This window comes from Zonotrichia albicollis, chromosome 15 (assembly GCF_047830755.1).
Source record: "Zonotrichia albicollis isolate bZonAlb1 chromosome 15, bZonAlb1.hap1, whole genome shotgun sequence".
NCBI lineage: Eukaryota > Metazoa > Chordata > Aves > Passeriformes > Passerellidae > Zonotrichia > Zonotrichia albicollis.
The window spans coordinates 9,862,523-9,885,133 of record NC_133833.1 but is presented as its reverse complement, the minus strand read 5'-3'; the positions used below and the strand labels follow the sequence as shown (position 1 = coordinate 9,885,133).

The window sequence follows — 22,611 nt, the reverse complement described above, 5'->3', positions numbered from 1 at the left end:
CATTTCTGAGTGTCCAAAGTCACACACCCCCAGCCAGAAAGATTATTATTTAACTCATGTAAGTTAAAGCATCCATCAATGAGCAAGAAGCAAGAAGCCCTTGTGAGAGATGAGCACCAACAGATGGAGGGATGCTCTGCCTTCACACTACATTTTCATCAAAGAGGTACAGCCACATCACTGACCCAAGTGCAAAATCCTGGACTTTTTCCTAAAAAAACTGTAAGACTCATGCTGCAAAAGGAGCAGATCAATGAAAACATTTCTGGCAAAACTGTCTGCACTTCCAGCATGCATTTGTAAGGGGAGTTATATACCAAGAAGCAGAAAAGATTTGCTATTCTTAGTCAGGCATGTTCCCTGTAAGAAGTCCTTTCCCATAAATCCCTCCATGTTTAACCTGGTACGCTCTGTGATATTCCAGCTGTCAAAACAGATCTCCATCAACTTTTTCTTCTTTACTCTTGACCTGAGTTTCTCTAAGAACACTGCTTTAAATTAGGTCCCACGAGAGCTGTGACAGTAAATTCCTCGTTTCAGGATGGTGATAGAAGTTGCCATTGTTCTCCCATCATTATAGTGATGTTTAAGGCGTTGGAGGAGAGGGATCATTTGTTACCTCTCTTGTTGTCTGCTTTCTGCTCACAGCAGGAAACAGAGGTGGAAATTTATTGACACCCTCGACAAATAGCATGGTGCTTTCTTTTGCAAGAGTTAATTTATCCTATTAGATAAGACATCATCACACTTTTTGAATCTGACTCCAAGCCCAGGTACACTGATTTTGTGCCTCAGACATATCACTTCCCTCTGTCATAGAGTAGAGAAGTGATGTTCAGGTTTTCTTTCATATATAACATCCTTTTATATAATAATTCTGTGGACATGCCATTAGCTTGTGTCATGGAGGAAGAAAATGAGGGAGGAGGAAGATTTTGTTCCCTAATGCTGTATTTCAGTCATTTAGTCTTACTTCTTTTGTGCAGTTAGGAATGAAAGATATAACTTCAGGCTTTCTATTGCTCAGCATATATATGTTCCAAGGCAGCAATGAGAACAGAAAACCCACAAATCTGAATAATGGGAGCAGGATCTATGGATTTAACACTCCTAAATATGCAGATAACTACTCAGAGAGGCTCAGGATTAATTCCAAATTTTTGCCTGTCCCTTTGACCCATACAGATCATTATTAAATGGAAATCTCTTCCTCCCTCTTTCCCCCATCTATTATTCTCAGCTGTGGGATTTTTCATGCAAATAATTATATGTCCTTACATAGCTTCTTTTTACCATTATTTTCCACTCTACCTATGGTCTATGACAGTCACTTCCTGAGTTTTGTGTTAACATATAGAGCTATTTTATTGTGTCTTATGGAGTCTGGCACAAAGAGGAGGAAAACCTTGGATTCGGCAGCAGGAATCCAGGCCTGATGCAGGACAATGGGGACCAACTTTGATGAAATAATTCTGCCCATTACTTCAATGCTAATGACCCTGGGGTAATTTCACCCAGTCTGCAGGCCCCTCACTCATACTGGGACACAACTCCTGGCTCTGTAACCATTCCCATGAAGCACAACATATAAGCACAGCATTTTGCATCAATATAATTCCCACTGAACATCCACTGCCCCAGCAAGAGACAATCTGCAGAATTGATATAAATAATAACTGTGCCCAAAGCACTCTTTGGTTGACATTAACCAAGACAACAGCAGGAGCTTGTCATGTCTGAACAAAAAAGAATGTGTCTTTTTAGCCTAAAAATATTCAGAACACAGACTCCAGCAAGAGCAAGCCACTTCAGTTTCACCACAAATAAACTTGAGTTAGTCAAAGCACTGCAATTAATACATCCAGTTTTCAAAGTGATTTTTGTGTGGCATTATAAATACATATTTTATACTCAACATTCATTAGTAAGATGATAAACGGACCTTTTGTAGCAGTAAAGATAAACTCTTGTTTATTCCAGCTATTTTGGCAAAGCTCTCCAGCGCACAAAGAAGCACCTACAGCCAGGATTTCCATGTATCACAGGGTTTTGTACCAGCAGAGAAATGTCTTGAAAGACTGTGGATGCTAAGGCAAGATTCAGAACCATGCAGCCAGCAGGCAACATAATATTTTGTCAGTAATAAAGCACACAATTCTAGTTTTGATACAAAACTCCTCCCAGTGGTTTTCTCCATTAGTATTTTGGGCATTAGAGACTGCCTTTTGCAAAGATATTGTACTAGATATAGCCAAATAAAACATATTCCTTATTTTTCAGGAGAGGAAGTGGCTTTGATCCCTTAAGCTGACCAATCACACCAGTATAATAAATTTACCAGCATAAATAAGGCTTCACCCTGAAGCCAGGCAAGTTGCATGCTCTGCAGCCAGAGCATGAGATGTGAAAAAGATGAAGATTTCTCCATCTAATAAACTGAAAAATATTTAAATTTTGGAGGGTTCACTGGAACTTTACATTAGTTGTCCACTTTGCTTTTTGAGATGACAATTTTGATGCAGTGTTGACCACTGACAAAACAATTTGAGCAACATGGGAGTGGGAGTGCTCCACGCAAGGCAAAGTAATAGCTTTGCCTTGTCATTATGCTGGAGCATTTATAGTCAAAGACAATGGCACTAATAGATTCATTCATTCATTCAGAAACAACCTCAGACCTTTCAAGCGTGCAATTAAAATCTCTGTCACTTTATATGGAGCGCAGAGCTGGTGTTTTACTGCCTAGTCACCAAGGTATAGCACCACTTCTTTGACTGATTATGGCACTAAAATCTACAAAACAATCAGGATTCATGAATATTTTTTGTGGCTGTTGAATAGATATCTGAATTAAATTACTTTGCAAACACTGACAAAGTCATCCAAATAATAAGTGAAGGTACTTATTATTTGATCGAGAGTAAGAGGAAATGAAGTTAGAAACAGGAGACTGGAAGGATTGTCCTTCCAAACTTGGGTCACTTTGTCCCCCAGGAAACCAATAACTGCATCATTTGGGACAAACATCTTCTTAAATGGCTTTTCCCTTTTGTCCTGCAAGGATTTCCCAGAACCATGCTGCTCCCAGCTCCCATTAATTTATAGCTCATCTATACTCATTTGCTAACACCACAGTATCACCTTTTGGGTAAAGTTCTTCCCTTGTTCTTCTTCTCTGTCTAGAGAAACCTTCCGAGTTTTGATTTTGCTGGGACAAATAAGCTATGCATTTGGCTCATTGAGTTTCTTCCTTTATGATACTTTCTCACACATAATTATCAAACTCTCTACACTTTGCTTTACATATTTTGCAGCTTGAATCCATCTCTTTTGACTATAAGGGATTGGTGCTGTATTCAGACATTAATGCTTCTGTATAAATGGAGAAAATAATTCAGCTGTTTAATCTTACAGTACATTGGGTTTTTATACAGCCATACTGTTTTAGTGCTTCATAATCACCCTGTGATCAAACACCACACCAGAATCTTTCTCTTCATTAGACATTTCTGGCTGATGAGGTTTTGCCTTATAGCACCAACCCAGCTGCAAGTTTCTAAGCTCGTAATTAACCTCACTCTTCTGTCCCTTTTGAGTTTCCTACATCTCCACAGAGAAGGTAGGCACGTGTGTGTGTGTATATATATATATATACACACACACACATATACACATGTATATATACATATATATATACACATATATATATATACACATACTTTGTGTACAATGGTTTTTCATAGAGGGCAGGGTTCTCAATGGCAGGTTTCCACATCTGGCACAGCCCCTCTCATGAGCTACTTATTCCAATTGCTTACTCACTCAAGTTTGCCTTCCTAAAGAAAATATCAGCTGGGGATTTCACCTTTCTTATTATTCCTTTTAATTTAAATTAAGTTATCCATGTCTCTCTGTTACAGATTATTTCCACCAAGAAATCCACAAATACAGTTAGGGAAAGGTGCTTGTTCCTGTGGGTTCAAGGACTATTGGGTAAGAAATCTGCCATCTATTACATCACAGAATAATTAGACTACACTATGTACTGTTAACATCCAGATGTTCCTCTGACATTATCTGCAAATGTGTCTCCCCATCATGACATCATTATAACAATCATTATTAATAGCCTTATTCCCATTTCAAAGATATTTTTAAGAAAGGCCTGTAAAGACATTATTTTTCACCATGCCAATAACAATCAGTTATCACTACGGAGTGAAAAAATGAATATTTACCATCTCATAGGTCAAATATCTTCCAGTTGCAGAAAACCAAACAACAATAATACATGATACAAAGGAGGAACAAGAGCCAATGTCAGGGAACAGACAACACAACTTGCTTGAGATGCTGACAAATTCTTAAACTATAAGATTTCTGTTAAGTATTATTTTTACAAAACACAAGGACCCCTGGCTGTTCCTGCAACCAGCATAATCAGGCCTTTAGCAAGTGTAACAGGGAAGGATGGCAATTTTGACTCCATTTTTTTATGAAGTCTATTCAAATGTCTTAGGGTGACTTTGTGATACTGGATCCCCTGCCATCTCACTTATGCCCAGACATGAGTCCTGAACCTTTAAGTTAGGTCTGGGAGAGGGGGGAAGCCAGTGGAATTCTTCTTGGTGGCCTGTCATATCTTCTATGACTTGTTTAAGAGCTACATACTCAGGAACACGTGTCTAACATCCCCAAGACTTCAGCCCCTCACATCTCACACAATGCCCCCTGAACTGGGGCATCACATCCTCTCACATGGGAGCACTGATATCAAAGAACCTGTCTTCGATCCACCAGGCACCCAGAAATGTGACATTATTCAAGGCAAAGCAGATAAAACATCTTTTCACATGCAGTTCTATGGCTTTTTTTCTTCCACGACACAAGACAGAAGATGAGCACAGCTCATCCAGCAAAGGATGTGCAGAAGAATAGAAAAGGGCAACAACATGTAACAGCCATACCTGCTCCCTGACAGGAATAGCAAACCTTCCCTGTCCCTGCAGCATTTCTGAGTGCAATTAAACATATGGATCAGGGACGTTTTGGAAACAGCTGAAATGCCTGTTAGGATCACTGCATCATTTATGAGTGCAACTGAGAATATTAGCTTATTAGCAGAGGGCCTTTCTCATCAGACAAGGCACTGTCAAAGCCAATCAGTCTGTACATCTGTGGCAGAAAAAAAAATCTCTCAGTAAATAGATCTAAAAGGTTTCCATGTGGTGTGGGCTACTTTCAGTTCCAGGAAACAAAGAGGGAGAGAGAGATAAGACTCAGATGATCCTCCTCCATCAGTGATGCCCCCATTGTCTCATGGGATATTGACAAGGTGGCCTATATTATCAAATAGTTGTTACTTGCAAATAAGGCAAATTTAAAACCCAAATATTCTTTCAAATTCTCTTTCTGTTTCACGGACCTGAGTAGCCCCAAGCCTGAATGCCTGAGATTATTTTGGCATGGAAGAAGGAAGATGGAGCCTGTGGTGTAGTAAAATCTCAGTCCATTGGCAGCTTAACACTGACACCTTAACACCACAGCACATATATCTGGTTTCTGTGAAAACATGCTGATATATTCATGGCTGGATTGACTTATAATTGAAAGTTAGAAGGGGTAGGAACATTACTTTATGGTCTGCTTTACCCTGACCATAAAGGCTTCCTAATAGATGGCTGAAGCTGCTGGATATTACTGCAATATAAATAATAAATAATAATATATCATTTTAATGTAAACAGAGGCATTCCACATTGAAGTACCTTTTCAAGTGTGTTTAAGATACAGCACTATTATAGTTCACACTTGAGTAGCCTACCCTTGAAGTAACAGAGACATAGATATGAGCTGTGACATTTAAATTAGCAAGAAACATCAAACATAAATAAAAAAGTCATCTTTGGTTGTTTCTGGAAGCTGATCACCCAGCAGCACTAGGCTTTATAGTCTGGGTAAACTCATGTGATTTAGTGCAGAAAGACTGTAATAATTAACATCTTGATGTCTGTTCTCTAAGCTGCCTTCCTGAAACCATTTCCCATTCTGCTGCAATGGCTTCTTAGAGAAAAATTGACCCAAACTTGGGTAAGTTCCTCTTTATAGGAGCTGCTGTATGCAGCAAAAGCATGTCCTTTTGCACAAATCTAGACAATACTGACAATTTTGTCACTCATGCTTGAAAGCTCAGATTTTTAGCTTGGAAAGACAAGGCCAAGTAGGGCTGAAGGGAAACTCGTTATGCAGGGGTTTGATGGAGAGAGGTTGTGACCGCCGAACAATTAAGAGACATTTCGCTTTAAAGTTTCATTGGATTTTCTCTGGTGTTTGCTCTTGTGTCAAGTGCCATTACAGAAACGCTGGCTCCATTCCCAGGCATTTACACAGCCCTTCCATTGCCTCTCAGAGCATCCCCTCTCCTGCAGGCAGCCGGGGCCATTCCCACACCTCCCAGCGACTGCACTGCCGAGCCCTGGCAGCCACTCATCAGCCACTGCTTGGTCACTCTGGGACCTTGATGCCTTGTCTAGAGAAAGGGACATGTAAAAGGAGAAAAAAAAAGAGCAAGACCCCAGCCCCTCATTGGGAAATGGCATTATTTTTAGCTATGGAGAAGATCAAGAGTCTTTATCTGCCTGCAGCAACAGTCCTCACTGCCTGGGCAAACCCCTCTGATGTCAAATAACTTTGGCTCTTCTGGTTTGCTGATTGTTTGAGTTTTTCCTTTTTCCTTGCTTATCCAGACTGATTTGTCCTTATTTCAATTGAGACTTAACCTTTCTAGCCCTAGCCACATGAAAACTTTTCATTTGGAAGGTTCCCTCCATGTGAAATATTCTACTTTATTCTATGACTGTGTTTGTCCAGGTTTTGTTCACAAGATTTTTTTGTGCATAAACCCTGTCCTCTTGCCTCTCTGCTCATCCAGTCCCCTCTTTGCAGAGCAGGCTACACATGCAGGATAAATTCTAATGTTAGAATAAAATTTTCCACTTGTATTTGAACTTATCCTCTAAATATTTGCTTATGGTAATGATATGTGAAACTGGCTTGCTACCCACAAGGATTGTTGCTATTATAAATGAAAATTGAATAGGCTTGACATGACTTCTTGTTAATCATTTTTCTTATTGTTGCCTTCTAGATGCTTACAAACAAACACTCTGCTCAACTGCTCTGCTGCTGGCAGCAAGAGTCAACACATCAAGTTAAATAATATTTAACAATAGTAGAAGTGATTGAAAGCCATAGGTATATTACACTTATTAATATATAAAAAATGTCCTACATGCATGTACACTCATACATGTGTAGTAAGTGTGCAAGCTAAAGTCTAACAGAGGTGCCTCATGATGTCTTGTCAGATATTTGTGGTATTAAATTTAATTAAATATACAGATCATGTCAGCCTAGGCCAGCTGGAAATGTCTCTGGAACAATGTGGTGCAGACTTACTCTGTCAGCTCAACATACTCAACCTGCTAAAAGCCCTGTAGCTCATGTAGGAAATTCAACCTAGCAAGCAAAGAGCATATCCTTCTCAATCTCCTCTTCAATTCAAAACACAGATATAAACTGAAATGCTCAGCTGAGGTGTTCAGTAGTGCCAAAGCAACATTGTGGACTTTGCTATTAAGACCAAGCAAAAGTCACAGAAACATTTCTTGGAAGCTGGCAGAGGTGACAACCCAGCCTTGGCCCCAGAAGTCGCTGCAATGGCTTGGAAGAAAATCTCATCTCTGCTCCCAAGGGCCAGTGCTCAGGATGGATGGGTAAGGAAGAAACCAGACAGGCTTGTCCTGTTCTCTCCACTGCAACATGAGTTAGTTTATCCAAGAGCCCTGCTCTGGAGACCAGTCGCAGCCGATTAACCACGGATGGGGTGAACCAGGACACGTCAGGAGAGTTCTCTTACTGGGTCAGCATCCTGCCTGCTGCTCACTGTGCTGGTGCCACTGCACTCCCCAGCTGCCTGGCAAGCCTTGAAGGATTTGTACATGGTAACACTCAGGACCAATCCTTAAGTCCCAGCTAAGACTACATCTCCCACTACCATAAAAACAATAAACACAAGGAAGACGCAACTTTCTCTGTTTTTTTCCCCACTGCATTAAGCAGGAACATTTTTCTTGCTGATATCAGTTTGCAAGATTTCATTCAGCTGCACCCACTATACATCATTTTAAAATTCCTAGTTAGAGCTAAACACAACTTATCACTGTCACCTGTGCATGTTTATAGCAACTCTGAACTCTGACATTTTTACAGATTTTAAGAAATTTAACTCAGGACAAAATTTGGCAGATCCACTAATAAGCAATACTATTTTTCTTTGAAAAGACACAATTCTAATCAACCTGCGGCAAGGTAGTGATTTTGCATCAATTTGTCCTTGGCAAAAGCTGGGTTTTTTACAAGTAAATTTCATCCGCTTCACTGAGAAAATGAAGCTGTTTTTCAACATGGAGTGCTTCTTCTCTGACCACTTGCATTTTATCTTTACAGTCTTTATGAAGAGAAAACATTTATATGAATTAATAGGGGAAAAAGGTGTGGGCTTTGCTCACGGTTAACTGTTTAGGAAAGGTCATCTTCTGACCTAGAAGTCTTTGCTCTCCTCTGCTGTGTTCCACTAAAACCTGGCCCAGAGGTGATGGCGTCCACTTCTTGCATGACAGGGTTTTGTTCCTGTTGTCTGTGAGATCTGGAGCTGACACAAGAAATTTGTATCAGAAGATCATCAGATAAAAGAAGCCATGTGAGACTTACTAAAAAAACGCTGGGGGGAGGGAAAGATTTGTCAGCAGGACACAATGCTTCATAAGAGCCTGGACTTATCTTTATAGTGAATGTTATCTGTAAGATTGATAAATGTGCGACAGGCTGGAAAGGGGAGAGAGGACAAAGTCATTGTACTGAAAAACTAGGCCTGGCAACAATAAAAAAACCCTATAAAATAGTTAAAAACCTAATAGCTCACTAGAGCTTTTTGCCAGAGCGAGTCCTCTATGTCCAATAGCTCTCTAAAGGCATTAGAAAATGAAAGGAGTTTTAATGCAGCCCTACGTTTCTTTTCTTCCTGGTTTTACAAGGGGCGATGTGGCAATCTAATTATACAGTGTTGTGAACTGGTATTATGTCCTGCAAGAAAAAGAAAGAAGCTTTTTTATTGTTCCATTATGCAATTGTTGCTACTTTTTACACCCATTTCAGCTTTGGTGCAGTAATTCAGTATTGCAGCCTACATTAATTTTTTTTCTTTTAACCTCTCCTTCTTTCACACTAATAAAATATGCAGCGCAAACAAAAGCACGTTACCCAGTCAGGGTATGAGCAAAGCCATTCTTTCATTTCTTGATTCCTCAAATAGCATGCAAGCCCCAGAGGAACACATAGCAAGGTGGTGGGGACATTTTAGGGACATTTTCTCCCTGTCTTAATGTTCAGAAAAACTAAAGGTTATGTGACTGATCACAGTAGTCTCCTCCAGAACCAAGAACATCAACAGCCCTAGGAACTGCCCAGCAAACACTGACAGATGAAGAAAGCCACACTCAAATCCTATTCTTTTTATGTAAAACCCTCACCCTTTGTCCTTTTCAATTATGTATGGTCATGTTCTCACAATAGCTTCTGCTGTCACTATGATTTAAAGATAAGGTTTATTTTAAAAGATTATTTGTTTCTAGTGCCAGCATAGCCAGTCTAATCAGATAAATAAGTGCACAGTTTTTGAGACCCCCCCACACCAAGGATTTTTTTTCTTCTTTCCCAACAGCTTACCACCTGAACCTCTTGCTAATCCTTTCAAGGCTATTCAGAAGGTAGTACCTGCATAATTTTTAGCTTAGGATAAAAAACTGCATAATTGTTATTCATTTGGCTTGGCAGTTATTACACACCGAAGTGACCTCTGCTTCTCCGTTAATTATAAATAGTTTTGTCTACTGGATAAATTGAAGTGAATTAGCTCAGTTTTAAGATGTTATCAATAATTTAAATAGCCATTTCAAACAAATGAAATAGAAGAAAAAAAACACACCTAGGAACACCACAACAAAAGAAAAAGAATCAACCTTACACAGAAAAGACCAGCTTCCAAGTGTAAACCACCAGCAATTTGTTGATTTAGCAGTGAGGGTGGAATTCAATAATAAAGCTAAATGAGGAGCAAGCTTTATTTTTCCATGTACACAAGCCCAAACGTTTTCTGTGGAGCAGAAGGAGTTTGGAGGTCTGGTCCCTGCCCAGCACGGCAGGCCATTAGCCACAGCTGTCGGAGACATCTGCCCGACCCAATTACCATCAAAGCCGCACGGCCGCGGCGGCGCCGTCAGCCCCGACAGCACAGCCCTTCCCTCCTCCCTCAGCTGCCACCCAGCACCCAGCCTGCTGCTGGGCCACGCTCAAAACCCTGCTCAGAAATGGCTCTGCTCTTAAGCAAGGTCACGTTTGGGCGAGATGCATGCGCAAGGTTGATGGCATCCATCGACCCTGGAGAAACAACGTCTCTCCGTTTCTGTTAGGAAACATCAGCCAGAGTTTCCTTCTGGTATCTGGTAAGATAAGCTCTAGTCATAAAAAATGCATACAGCATAAGCTCCGGTTTTATTTTGTTCTGCAATTCATTTAAAGCCTCTGGAGAGGCCATCCAATGTGAAGACTTCACAGAGACAATTGCAGGAGACTACAGCAAAGGGAAGGACCAAAGCACTGATTTGTCTATGTAACTATATTAGAGGCTAAAAGAAGGCTCTTTTCTTTACAAGTAACTTGCAGAGGTGAGCAATGACAAGAGAAGATTTGCTGTGACAGATAATACTGCTCATTTTCTGAGCCCTACTGAAAGCTCCACCAATTTATGTCCAACCCTGGATATTACATGAAACAATGAGTGGGAGCATCACTAACTTTCAGTCTTTGCTCTTCCCTATGGCACAGGGAGGTTTTCTCTTCCCTAACCCCTCCAACATACCTAAGTTTTATGTCAATCTTTAGTTTTGGTTCGTTTTAATTATTAATACAGTTTAATGAAATTATAAGCCAGTAACACAGAGAACTACACACCTGCCTTGGACAAGGGTATAAACCAAATATCACACAAGCATGTCCAATGTCAGTCCCACCTGAGAATCACCACTAATTCACCACAGCCAACATCTCCAACTCTGAAGCTGAAATATATCAAAAGCACTCACATTTATCACTGCTGAGCATCCTCTCCTTCATCTCTGATAACCTCTGATCCTGGTCAGTGCTGGCAGAAGTGTGCTCAGTTCCCAAATCCCCCATTGTGTAATTCTGCAACAAGTCTTCGGGATTTCCTTAAAGCCTGGAGTATTTACTCACAGCTATAGCACTTTTCTTATCTCACTGAGCAAACAGTTGGACACAGAATGCTGAGGAAATCTGCGAAAGAAAGAAAGATAGCAGAAACATGTAATACCACTGATTGCCTTCAATTTGTAAGCAGAAGAAAGTGATTTCTGGTCAGAAAATAACAGATTTCAGAACCTTGCACAAGTATAACATTTCTTTTCATATATACTTAATACATCTTTCACTCACAAAAATACCTTTTCCCCCTAGTATTTGCCATTCCCCCAAAATATGAAATTAATTTAAAATGGAATATGAAATTAATTCCAAATGCGATAAAGCAGAGTTGTTATAGATATTTGTTTTCTATTTGAGGAAAAATTTTGCCTTATACAATGATGCACATAAAGCGAACTTTGACTTTTGATATACAAGGGAGCCTTTCTCCTGTTGTGTGAAAGACAACAGTGGATGGGGACCTTAAAAATTATAAACCCTTTCATTTTAAAAGTGAAAGCAGAAACTACAAAAAGAAATAAAAATGTAAGATATTAAAGAACTGAGAAATACCTAAACTATTAGAGATGTAACAGAAAAAAGGAATATTGAGGCAACTTGAGAGCATCTGCTCAATCATAATGAGGCTTGGAAAACAAGGAAGACACCCCACACATCCCCAGGGAGCTGTCACAGGCCCCAGCCCCAGCAACTCAAACAACCAAAGCTATCAGAAGATAAAGACCTTCCAAATGTATTTGTTCTCCACATTTAATATTAATCAAAGAGCATTATAAATTTCAAACATCACTCGACTGTTCTAGCTGTAGGGGAAGAAACACTGGCTCGACAAAAGTAATGCAAAACAACATCCATAAAAGTGTAAACCAATAATAAAATAAAAAAGAGAAATCAGTTGATTAAACAAAGGGTCTTTTGAAGCTGGGGTTTGGTTTGCATCAGCCCAGAAAGAGCTGTGCTGTAGGAAAAATCCACAAAAGATAAAGGTTCTTGACCCCACATGGTGATCCTTGCACTGCTGTTTTCTGTTCATTTGGGTCCCAGAGTTTAGCAGCAGCTTTCCAACCCATTGCCCACATCAAGGGCTGCCAGCTAATGGGCTGAGCTCGGGGATGGGGCAAAGTGGTCCTGAGAACATTATTGAGGTAAAAAATGGAGCTAACCAAGCAGGCAGGTGGAAGAATGGACACTAGAGATGGCAGAGATGCCTGACCTGCACTCCAAGGCATCAAGCTGCCCTGGCTGACTGGTATCACACATGACCACCAGCATTTGCTGTTTGTGTGCAATGGGCTCAGGGTGAGATCACCAGATCTGCAGCTGGAGCATCCATCAGGCTGCAGCAGGTGCTGCTCACAGGCCCAGTGGCACATCCCAAACAAAGGTCCCAAAAATGAAAAGGGTTGGTGGTACCAGAGATCCAGCACCACAACCAGCCCCTCCCTACCATCACAGCTTTCCTGCTCTGATGTTCAACACTGTATTTATTTTTTTAATGTTGCTGTCTTCAACTATTTTCTGTTGATTCACACCTTGACAAGGAAAATGGAATACACCTCATGTTGCAAACACTTCTCCATCACAGTCATTTGAGGTAAATTGTGCTACTTCTAGGTACTGAGATGACTAATCTCAGCTGCACTGGTATCCTTGTTTGCCAGGGTTTGAAAACATTTAGCAATTCTACACCCAAGTAAAAAGATAAGAGCTGCCAATGCTACCAGTCTGAATGTATTTTAGAACTAAGGTCCAGCTGCAGGAGGATCCCTTCATTTGTTTCTAACTTTTAAATATTACTGTGGGTGGTTTTTGTTTTTTTATTACAGATTCAGAATTTCCTGGTACTTATATTGGCATCTAAGGTGTTCAACAGCATCAACACATGGGACAAAAAAAGCTTGGCTTGCCAGATTAAACACTTTGTGTGGTAATTTTGTGAATGGTTTTTCCTAGATAAGACCCTGTGGAAGTTATTTGCAGATTATACTCCATGTGGGTACTTAAAGCACACTGTATTAAGGTAATTCTACCCAAATTTCCTAAGTGTTCTGAAGGGCTTTGAAGACATGAGAAGCAGGACGGGGGATTGGGTGGTGGTGGTGGTGAGGTTTTTCTGTTAGTTTGTGGGGTTTTGATTTTTTTTTTTCCCCCAAAATCTATTCACCTGGCTGCCTCATACATCTTATTATTGCTCTAAAAACACAGCATCCCACTTCTATCTCACCTGGAAAGTGAGAGTCTGTCCCAGAGAGCCATGCTGGGGAAACTGCACTCCACCCAGCCCTGGTTTATGGCAGGGTTTATGCTCACATATATACCATGCACACTGAGGGGAACCTTTTGGACAAGGACAGTATAATTCATTTTGAGAAACATCTTCCTCCTGGTTAACAGTTAGTATAAACTGAAATTCCTCAGGGGAACCAGGCATGATATTTTTCATTTTCTCAGAATCTATAAGGTTTGTTGTTAGATTTATTCCTTTATTATTATTGATTATATAAGGGCTGAGGATGGGCCTGAACCAGAATCTAAACACTCTTTTTTCTTTTTGTCTTTAAGTACAGGTTTCATGTCAGTGCTATTGATTTTTAAAACAAAGGAGGTTCTGAAACCTGAATTTTTCAAAAACACTTTTGAGCCAAGAATGCATAGCTCATTCACCTGGGTAACACTTGAACTACAATTCTTTTTTATTCAACTCCACTGACTTTCTGTTTGGAATTCCAGTTTATCTCCCTGCTCCTGCTTGGCTAAACACTATTTAGTACCACACCCAAGAATCCCATCTCATATTAGCAGCAACAAAAACAAAACAAAAAAAGAATCAAACACAAAACAAAATACCCAGCCTTATTTCTGCAATACCTGAGAATATTAAAAGTAATACTTAAAAATATCCTTGACTTAACCCTTACAGTATCACACAGGTTCAAAAGTGAAACAGAAAATACTGCATGAATGGGACAAAAATAAATGTAAAGCTATCTTTTATGATACACTTACATGCACTTTTATTTATTTATTCATTTTACTTTTACTCTTTACTGTGAAGGTGGTGAGGCCCTGGCACAGGCTGCCCAGAGCAGCTGTGGCTGCCCCATCCCTGGAAGTGTTTAAGCCCAGGTTGGATGGAGTTTGGAGCACCTTAGGACAGTGGAAGGTGTCCCTGCTCATGGCAGGGGTTTGGAAATGGGTGCTCTGTGAGGTCCCTTCCAACCCAAAATATCTTATTATAATGCTGCAGGCTGTTCTTTTTAGGGAGCTTACAGAAGGACACAAACACAGCAGATACAGAATTAAGGACATTCTCTCCCTCTCCTCACTAGGGAGGGGGATAAGATGCAGCACGTTTAAAATCAGGTTTGCTCTCCACCACATACAATCTTAATATTCCATCTGCTTAACCCTAGAGATAAATCATCATTATCAACAGTCAATAGCTGGCACTATCAAAGATCAAGGACATCATTCTTGCTCAGGACGAGCCCTTGGGAGCTGCCATGCTGCAGTCCCTGGCACCCAGCTGCACGCTGGGGCAGGTTTGCCCCTCTCCCACCCCCTGTGTGCAGGGCCCTGAGGAGCAGGAGCTGGGACACAGCAGGCTCTGCCTTCAGCATCAGTGATGGAAGGGCTCTCATCAACCTCCTGACTGGTCTCAGCATCACCAGAGAGAGCAGTGGAGTCACTGCCTGTCACCGTCACTCCAACAGCTCTGTCCTGCTCACAGCGTTTAACTCTTTCATCCCTGGCAATAACAGAGAGCTCCCCCATGCCCTGCTGGGGACCCCTCGGGGCTGAGCATTCCCCAACCCCTGACAATCATGACTGGGTGCTCATCACTGATCTCACTCCTAGCAGATCAGAATGTGGCTGTACCATTTATTAAATTAAAGTATTTGGGAAACCTCTATAGAGAGCACTAGAGCACACAGAGCCTCATCTAGGGTCAGTCAGATGCTGCAGCAGTTATGGCCTTCGTTAAGTCAATGAATATTAATGAGAAATTAACACAAGCTTTAAACAAGAAGCCAATTTCCATTTCCAGACTCTTTTAATGAATTGTGTTGTACATATTTTCGAGGTAGTGGTAATCTGACAGGCAATATTTTTCAAATAATTAATTTGCTCTATTTCTAGCTATTTTTAACTTCCCAACAGTCAGGAACCCATTGATTCCACCTTTAATTACTGTTCACAGCCACATCTGCTCCTATACTCAAACAGGAAAAAAAATCAGTTAAATGTTGCAAAGTGATTTCTCACTTTTTAAATCATTAAACGACTATCTTTTCCTGCATTCCATTTTAAACAGTCCTACAAGCAAGAGAAGGAAAAAAGCAAAAAAACCAACAAACCCCAAACAAAAAAAAACTCCCAAAAAAATTACTGGTTTTGGAAAGTAAGGAATCAAATTCAGTCCAAACTCCTCTTCCTGCTCCTCCTGACTCCCATCAGTCACTTTAAAATAATTGTACTGGGTTTCTAACCTGGAAATGTGTTGCTCAATAAAGCACAGACAAGTGAGTGCTGGTGGAGAGAGGGAACATTTTAATACTTGGCATGTGCACATGTACACCTCTCCATCCCCATTTTCCTTGGAACAAATGCTGTTCTAATTTCTTCAAAGAATCAATAATGCCCATTGCCAGAGCCACGCACTGTTTGAGATGCAGATTACATAGGGAGACCAAAAATTTATTGCATTGTAAATGTAGGCAGAAGGTGGCAGGTGAGCTGTAATTAAGGTTTTGCTGATAATAAAAAATGGGGGGAAACAAGCAGACTCCATAGTCAGTAAATGCTGGTGCTGCTGCACAATTACTCCATCTTGCAGAGAAAACTGCAGCACCAGGCTCTTTTTCTGCACAATTAGCCCAAGGAAGGGTGGTTTACATTTCCAGCTGCCCAAAATGCTGCATATCCTCTCTGTCCTCCCTCAACTCTTACTGCCTCCAGAGCCTTTCCAAATTTCCACTCCCAGCATTCAGATCTTACCCTCATTCTTTTAAATCACATCACACATTCTTTGTTCCTGCTAACTGGAAGCAAAACTTAAGACAAACCTTTACCATTACACAGCTGATATATTGTTTTTATTCTTCCTTGCATCAGACCTGGCAGTGCACAAGCTGGTGGCACGTGAGGTATTTCAGGGAAACGCAGAAAATCTTCCTGCAAGAGTTAATCTCATGGACAGGTAGGAATCTGGGCTGTTCTCCATTCCCTCATGTGCCGCTCCACCTGCACCAGCAACATTTAATATTGTGGCTGACTCCATAAAAAATTAGAAAGCAAAACCCCAAACCAAGTATCTATTTTCCTTTTTTCCCCCTCCTTTCACAACTTCCTTGATTTTCAGATTTCTGTCCTTCTCCCAGGGTTGGGATTGCTCACTACTAATTATCCAATAAAAATAGAGTTGAAGTATTAAATCTATCCCTAGTTAACCCAATGTCTTTAATAATAAAAGAGATTTTGCACTAGGGATAAATACTGTATCTCATTTTCCCACTGTTACAAGTCTCCTGTCACTCCACACTTATTAATACTCCTACTAATATACTGTTCCCAGTCAGCCACTAAAATAGTTTGGTTATTCCTATTAATTCCCCAATAAAATGTGGCTTCACAGTGCAATAAAGAAGGTTTTCTTGCTTATGGGGTTTATTGGCAGCATCTATTTATCCAATTTGTCAAGAGATTTTCCCTATTTTTCTGATTCTATTGCCAAATAAACCTCTGGTACAGAATATGGTGAGAAAGCAATATTTGATCTCATGCCAGGTGTTGCTGGCTTCTCCCTGGGTATTTGGCAGTGACTGATGGACTTTTGTCCATCCCTTCAGGTTAAGGCTGAGTGGGTGCTGCGGCTGCCTCCTCCCAGAAGGAAAAACAAGAGTTTTGTGGTTAAAATTCAGAATACTTCATTTCCTGAGAGAGAAAAGCATCTCCAGCAGTAGGAACCACATGTGCTCTTAAGAGGAGGCAGACCCCAGCACCAGGAGCAGAAGCTGCTGGTCACGCCACAGAGTCACAAACAAGCAATTCAGCTTCTAAATTCACAATCTCACACTAATGTATGGACTTTTCAGTCCACTCTATGGAAGAAAGAACTACAGATGACACTTTTCTTACAAATACAACCATTGGCAGTTACAGGTAGCCTTGTAATGAGTGTTTGAATTAGAAGAGCACCCTGAAATTCTCCTGCACACCTCCCTGGACAAAAGTAACACATTTCCCTTTGGCATAGCCAAGATTCTACTAAAGAGACCAGTCAAAACACTCCAGAAAAAGACAAACAAGAAGGATGCTCAAAGTCTTTTCAACAGCAAAGAATGTATTAGGCAAGGTACACGAATGGCCAAGTTTAGGCAGGCAGGTACAACTGTTCACTCACTCCACTGGGGCAGAATTACTGATGTTCTGCCCTTTCAGTTTGGTCTTACTCCTTGTGAGCCAGTGAGATTGCTGGGACCTGTCAGAAAAGGCAAAGAAACAGCAGCAGACAGAGCTGCCAGAGAACCCAGCACAGCAGGGGAAGTTTGGGATCAAACACTACGCAGCAAGAATTTAAAAACCAGCACAACTCAGCCCATTAAGGAATTGGGACAGGATTTTTAAACTGGATAGTGTTACAGCTTTGGATTCTGAGTCCTAGCTCATAAGCAGGCAGTGTGACTGTGCAATACTGTCCTCTATTGGAAACAGCTCACCAGGCCACCTGGAGCACTGCTAGGCATCCTTGCCTCTGCTCACAGGAAAAAGCTCATCATTTGTTAGGGCTGAACATCTGCTCTGATTCTGCTGATGTTGTCTGTGAGGGCTTCCTCAGCATAATGCATCACCCCCAAGTTGTTCCAAAATATCATTGTGCTTTGACTTTGCTTTGTGTTTATTGGCCACTGGCAGCGTAAAAAGGCTTTGCACAAGAGAGCCATTGAATTAATACAAGCAGATTTATTGTGCAGGCTTTACAATCTTTCTTGTGCACCAAGCTCAAAGTCTCTAAGACATTTATTAGGAGAAGGGATCCTGACAGAAATGCTGCGAGGTGCCCCATAAATATCCTGGTGCCTCTGCAGAAGGGGAGCCCAGTGACCTTCTGGAAGGGGTGCCACTCCTAACTCCACCTCCTTGCAGAGACAGGACCCAGGGTAAGGCATCATTGTTAGAGCTACCATCTCTGGAGGCTCTGGGAATAGAAAAGCTGATTCACAGGTGCTGCAGAAAAAGGATGGTGTGCCAGGTGGAGGATAACAGTGCAGGGGCTGGCAGACACCTGCCTCTTGCACCATCCAACATAAGATATGGAAAATAAAGCAGGAGTTGCTGCAGCATGGAACAGGGGTGCTGTTCCATGCTGTTCCAAGGCAGAGCAAAGGGGGTGCAGTAGCACAAATATTGCCTATCAGCTGCCATCTCTGCCAGAGCTGCACTTACTTCCCTCCCTCCTCCTCAAGGAAAGACATTTCCTGACTCCACCACTTGGCTTGCCATCCTTCCCTCCATCTATTTCTTTTTAAAAAAACGTATTTTTTTATTTTCAGTCGCTATTGCTTTCTTCAAGGGCTTTGTCTTTCTATCGTAATAGAAGGAGAGGAGAATATTCATGAATTCTGCTTTGTTTACCTTTCTGATGGATGTGGTTTGGGCATGCTGGAGGGGTCAGGCATTTGTCTGCTGAAACAGCCACAGCACCTTTCCCAAAGGGCAACTAGCCAAGCCAAAGTGGTCTGTGAGATAGAGGAAATATAACATTACTTCATTCAGGGACTGATTTTACATAAAGGAACATCTTCCTGCTGCTGCATGACCTGGGTTCAGGTGATTTCTGTCTTGCTGTGTGTCACCACTGCTCTGCCATCTCTTCCGTCTCCATGTCAGTGCTGGTGACGCTGTCCTCAGCAAGGTTGCCTACAGCAGGGAGTGTTCACACTGCTATTGTGAGGGGCCTTGCAATCATTAGTCTCCAAAATTGCTTTCCATGGTGTACAAGAGACATAACAAATGGCTAATTTAATAAAATTGTGTTGGTTCATTCAGCCAGAGAAGCAAAGATAATAGCAACTGATTCTGGAAAAAATTGGAAGGCACTTGGGTGTTGTGAGCTCAAAGTTGTGGTAATGGGAACAGCAATTCTCAGATTTCAGCTGGTCCCTGCTTCCTCCTCCCCATCTGCTGCACTGATGTTGTGGAGGGAGGGGAAAACCAGAGTGGAATGGCCCAGAAGAAGGCATTGTAGCTAAAGAATAGTTGCAATGGCAATATTGAACTCAGCACAGGCTCCTACTATGAGAAATTGCCCTGTGTAATGGCATTAAGGGCTTCCACACAGAATCATAGAATCCTTAAGGCTGGGAAAGACTTCTAAGATCACAGAGTCCAACCATTAGCCTTGCATTTCCAGGTCCAGCCATGTCCCTGAGGACCACGTTTATGGGGTTTTTGAACACTTCTGGGGATGATGATTTCACAACTTCCATAGGCAGCCTGTCATCCCAGCAACCAGCAATTCAGGCACCCTAAACCCAACCCTTCATTCTCTTCTCTCCCTGCTACAGAGGTGCCAGTCCTAAAGTTAAACAGGACAAACTCCCTGCTCCAGTCCAGTACCAGCCCTTCATTCCACCAGTGAAAGCTTTGCTGTCAGTTTAGAGAACACAAGGATGAGTATGGAGTATACAACCAGATGTGGGACTCCCACAGCAGAGACTGGAATTGCCCTGGCTGTGGGAAGAACACAGGTTAGAGAAGAGGCAGATCTGGCACAAAAAGCTTGAGAAGCCCCTTGTAGGTCTGCCCTGCTTCAGACAAGGACAGAGACATGTTTTTGAATCAAAAACCACATTACACAAAGCAGTGCCAGAGACAGAGCATATTGAATTTTTCCATTGGATGCTACAGATTCATAATCGTCACTGTCAGCACTGCAATAGCAATCAAGGCTGGATCTCCAGCTTCCACATTACCTTAAAAATGAAATGAAATGTTAAAATAAGTAATTGAAAGGGCCCCTTCCACTTCCTTTTACCCAAGAATCAATCTGAGTAACTCAGAGAGGCTCGCTGCTGAATGAGCAAACAATTTGATCACATTATCTTGTGGATGCAAGATCTTTAATAGATTTTTAAACAGTCCTTGCACAGTGACCTTTAAACAATTTGTACTTATCATGTGTAAATTCATTATTTCCTAAAATGTTTTAATTTAGTAATTAACTTGGATGCACTACTTGCATTCAATCTAGATTCAGAATGAACCTGAGTAGTACTGAGGGAAATTTGGGGATGATAAAAATTAGTTTTCTCACACTATCATTTTGGATGTATGAAAACAAAGGATTTTCCCCTGATGCCTGCAGCTGCCAAAACCTTCCCACCACCTGTGAGTGCCTCTGCAATGGCAGAGCATGGCCCAACCTGGCTTAACAAAGCTTCTCCCCCATCAGAACACAATCCCAGCTGTGCTGAAGGCATGACCACTGGGCAAAACATCTGCACAGCTGTCCTGGTGCCAGCAGGCAAAATATGCACCAGGAAAAACAAAAGTTTACAATGCCTGCTATGGATGGTGGTGGTTAGGTGTCCGTCTTTCAGCCCACAATCTCTTCTGACAAATTTTCCTGGGAATTTTAAACCTGTCCATTTCAGTGTCAGGATGCACCTGAAACAGGTTCAAAAGTCAGAGGAAGCAGAAGCAGGCAGGCAGATAGGAATCTATTTTGGTTTTAGTTCTCCCTTTCCTGGGGAATTTTTATCAGTCCAAGGACCATGAGGGTTTCCAGGAGAGCCCATTTCAGGTGCCCAGGCACCATTCCTGTGCCCCATCTTAGGAAGAGTATTCAGGTTAAGACCAAGGACATGGGATGTCACAAAATCCCCCTGCTACTCCCTGCAGACATTGCTTCCTGCTCCCTTCAGCCAGATCCTGGCATCATGCTGGGCTTCCCTTCTCCTCTCTGAATCTCTCTCCCTTCCCTACCACATTAGAGACCTTGCTAAGACCCTGGGGCATTGTTGGGCAGAAGCCCCCATTCCTGAATAGTGTTTGGTTTTTAAAGGACTGCAACACCCAAAACAAGAACAAAGAGGGCAGACAGGCAACATCCATTGCTGTCCAAACCAGGAAAAGTCATGCTGGAGCACCCACCAGCCCCAGCAGCATCCCTTTTATCACCTGATGATTTTGCAAGGGGCTCTCATGCATCTGATAAGGCACACATAGAAACACAGCTTCCAAATAACGAAGGAAAAAACCCAACCTAAAAAAAATCTGCTATGCTTGAATTCTTGTAACTTTTTAGTAGAAGAGCCTCAAGTTTCCCAGCTCCCCGCCAAGCCCTCGGCAGCTGAACACGTGCACGCTCCATCTGTCCCTACCTTCACAGATCACCTCCTGCTTCAATCACTCACCACCAACCTGTCCCTCACTGCTTCCTCCAAACCACTCATCTCTCCAGACCAAATGGGACCAAAGCACTCCAGTCTGCACAGTCTGATTTCAGGCTGCTGCAGAGTGTAACCTTGGAAAAAAAAAGCTCTTCCCAGCAAATGGCTTCTCTGGGTTCTTCATGGGCTCTCTTATCCATAAAAGCTTGTGCTGCAGTTTACTTGGCATTTAGGAGGCATGGATAAAAACTAAAAGCTCCAGTACCAGCAGAAATTAGAGAGGAGAAGAGACCCCATCAGTTGTGCCACTGTAATTCAATGCTTATTAAAAAATACAAGGGTTTGGGAGATCCAGACATGGAAAGGAAGAATTGGCCATAGATGGAAAATATAACCTCTGATGAGTGACAAGTGAGGTTATATAGATGAATACTAATGAGGCAGCTTTGAATAATTCACACCTGGGGTTCAGGTAAAAGGGTTTAACCTGATGCCTCGGTAGGTGCGCTGTCTTGCTGGCCTCAGGAACACCATCTCAAAGAACAAGGCCTGAACATAACTCAGGGTTTAGATGGTAATTTGTCCAGATGTATTTTAAAAAAGAAGAAAAAGTATCGCAGCTCACTCACAACTGTCTAAAAATTGCAGTGCAAGCACTGTAGGTTGGATGACTTTCCTCCTACCCCAACACCGAGCTTGCTCCGTGCCCACCAGTGCTTGCACCAGCACAACTGCTCCTCATTATGCTCCAGAGAAAGCTACAACTTCCCACCAAGGTGAACAAATTGGAGGAGTTTTGATCACAGTTCTCCATATCAAAAAGGAAAACACATTTCTTAAGGGAAGATTATTTATCCTCCCAGGGGAGACCACTTTT

General features: G+C 41.7%; 1 protein-coding gene across 1 annotated transcript in view; it reads right to left on the bottom strand.

Moving 5' to 3' along the window:
• Nucleotides 1-11,401, bottom strand: part of FSTL4 (follistatin like 4) — a 330,553-nt gene extending 319,152 nt beyond the window's left edge. Inside the window, exon 1 of the mRNA XM_074551962.1 lies at nt 11,202-11,401. The gene's annotated coding sequence lies outside the window, so the exon portion shown is untranslated. The remainder of the gene's footprint in view (nt 1-11,201) is intronic.
• Between the last annotated feature and the right edge of the window lie 11,210 nt (nt 11,402-22,611).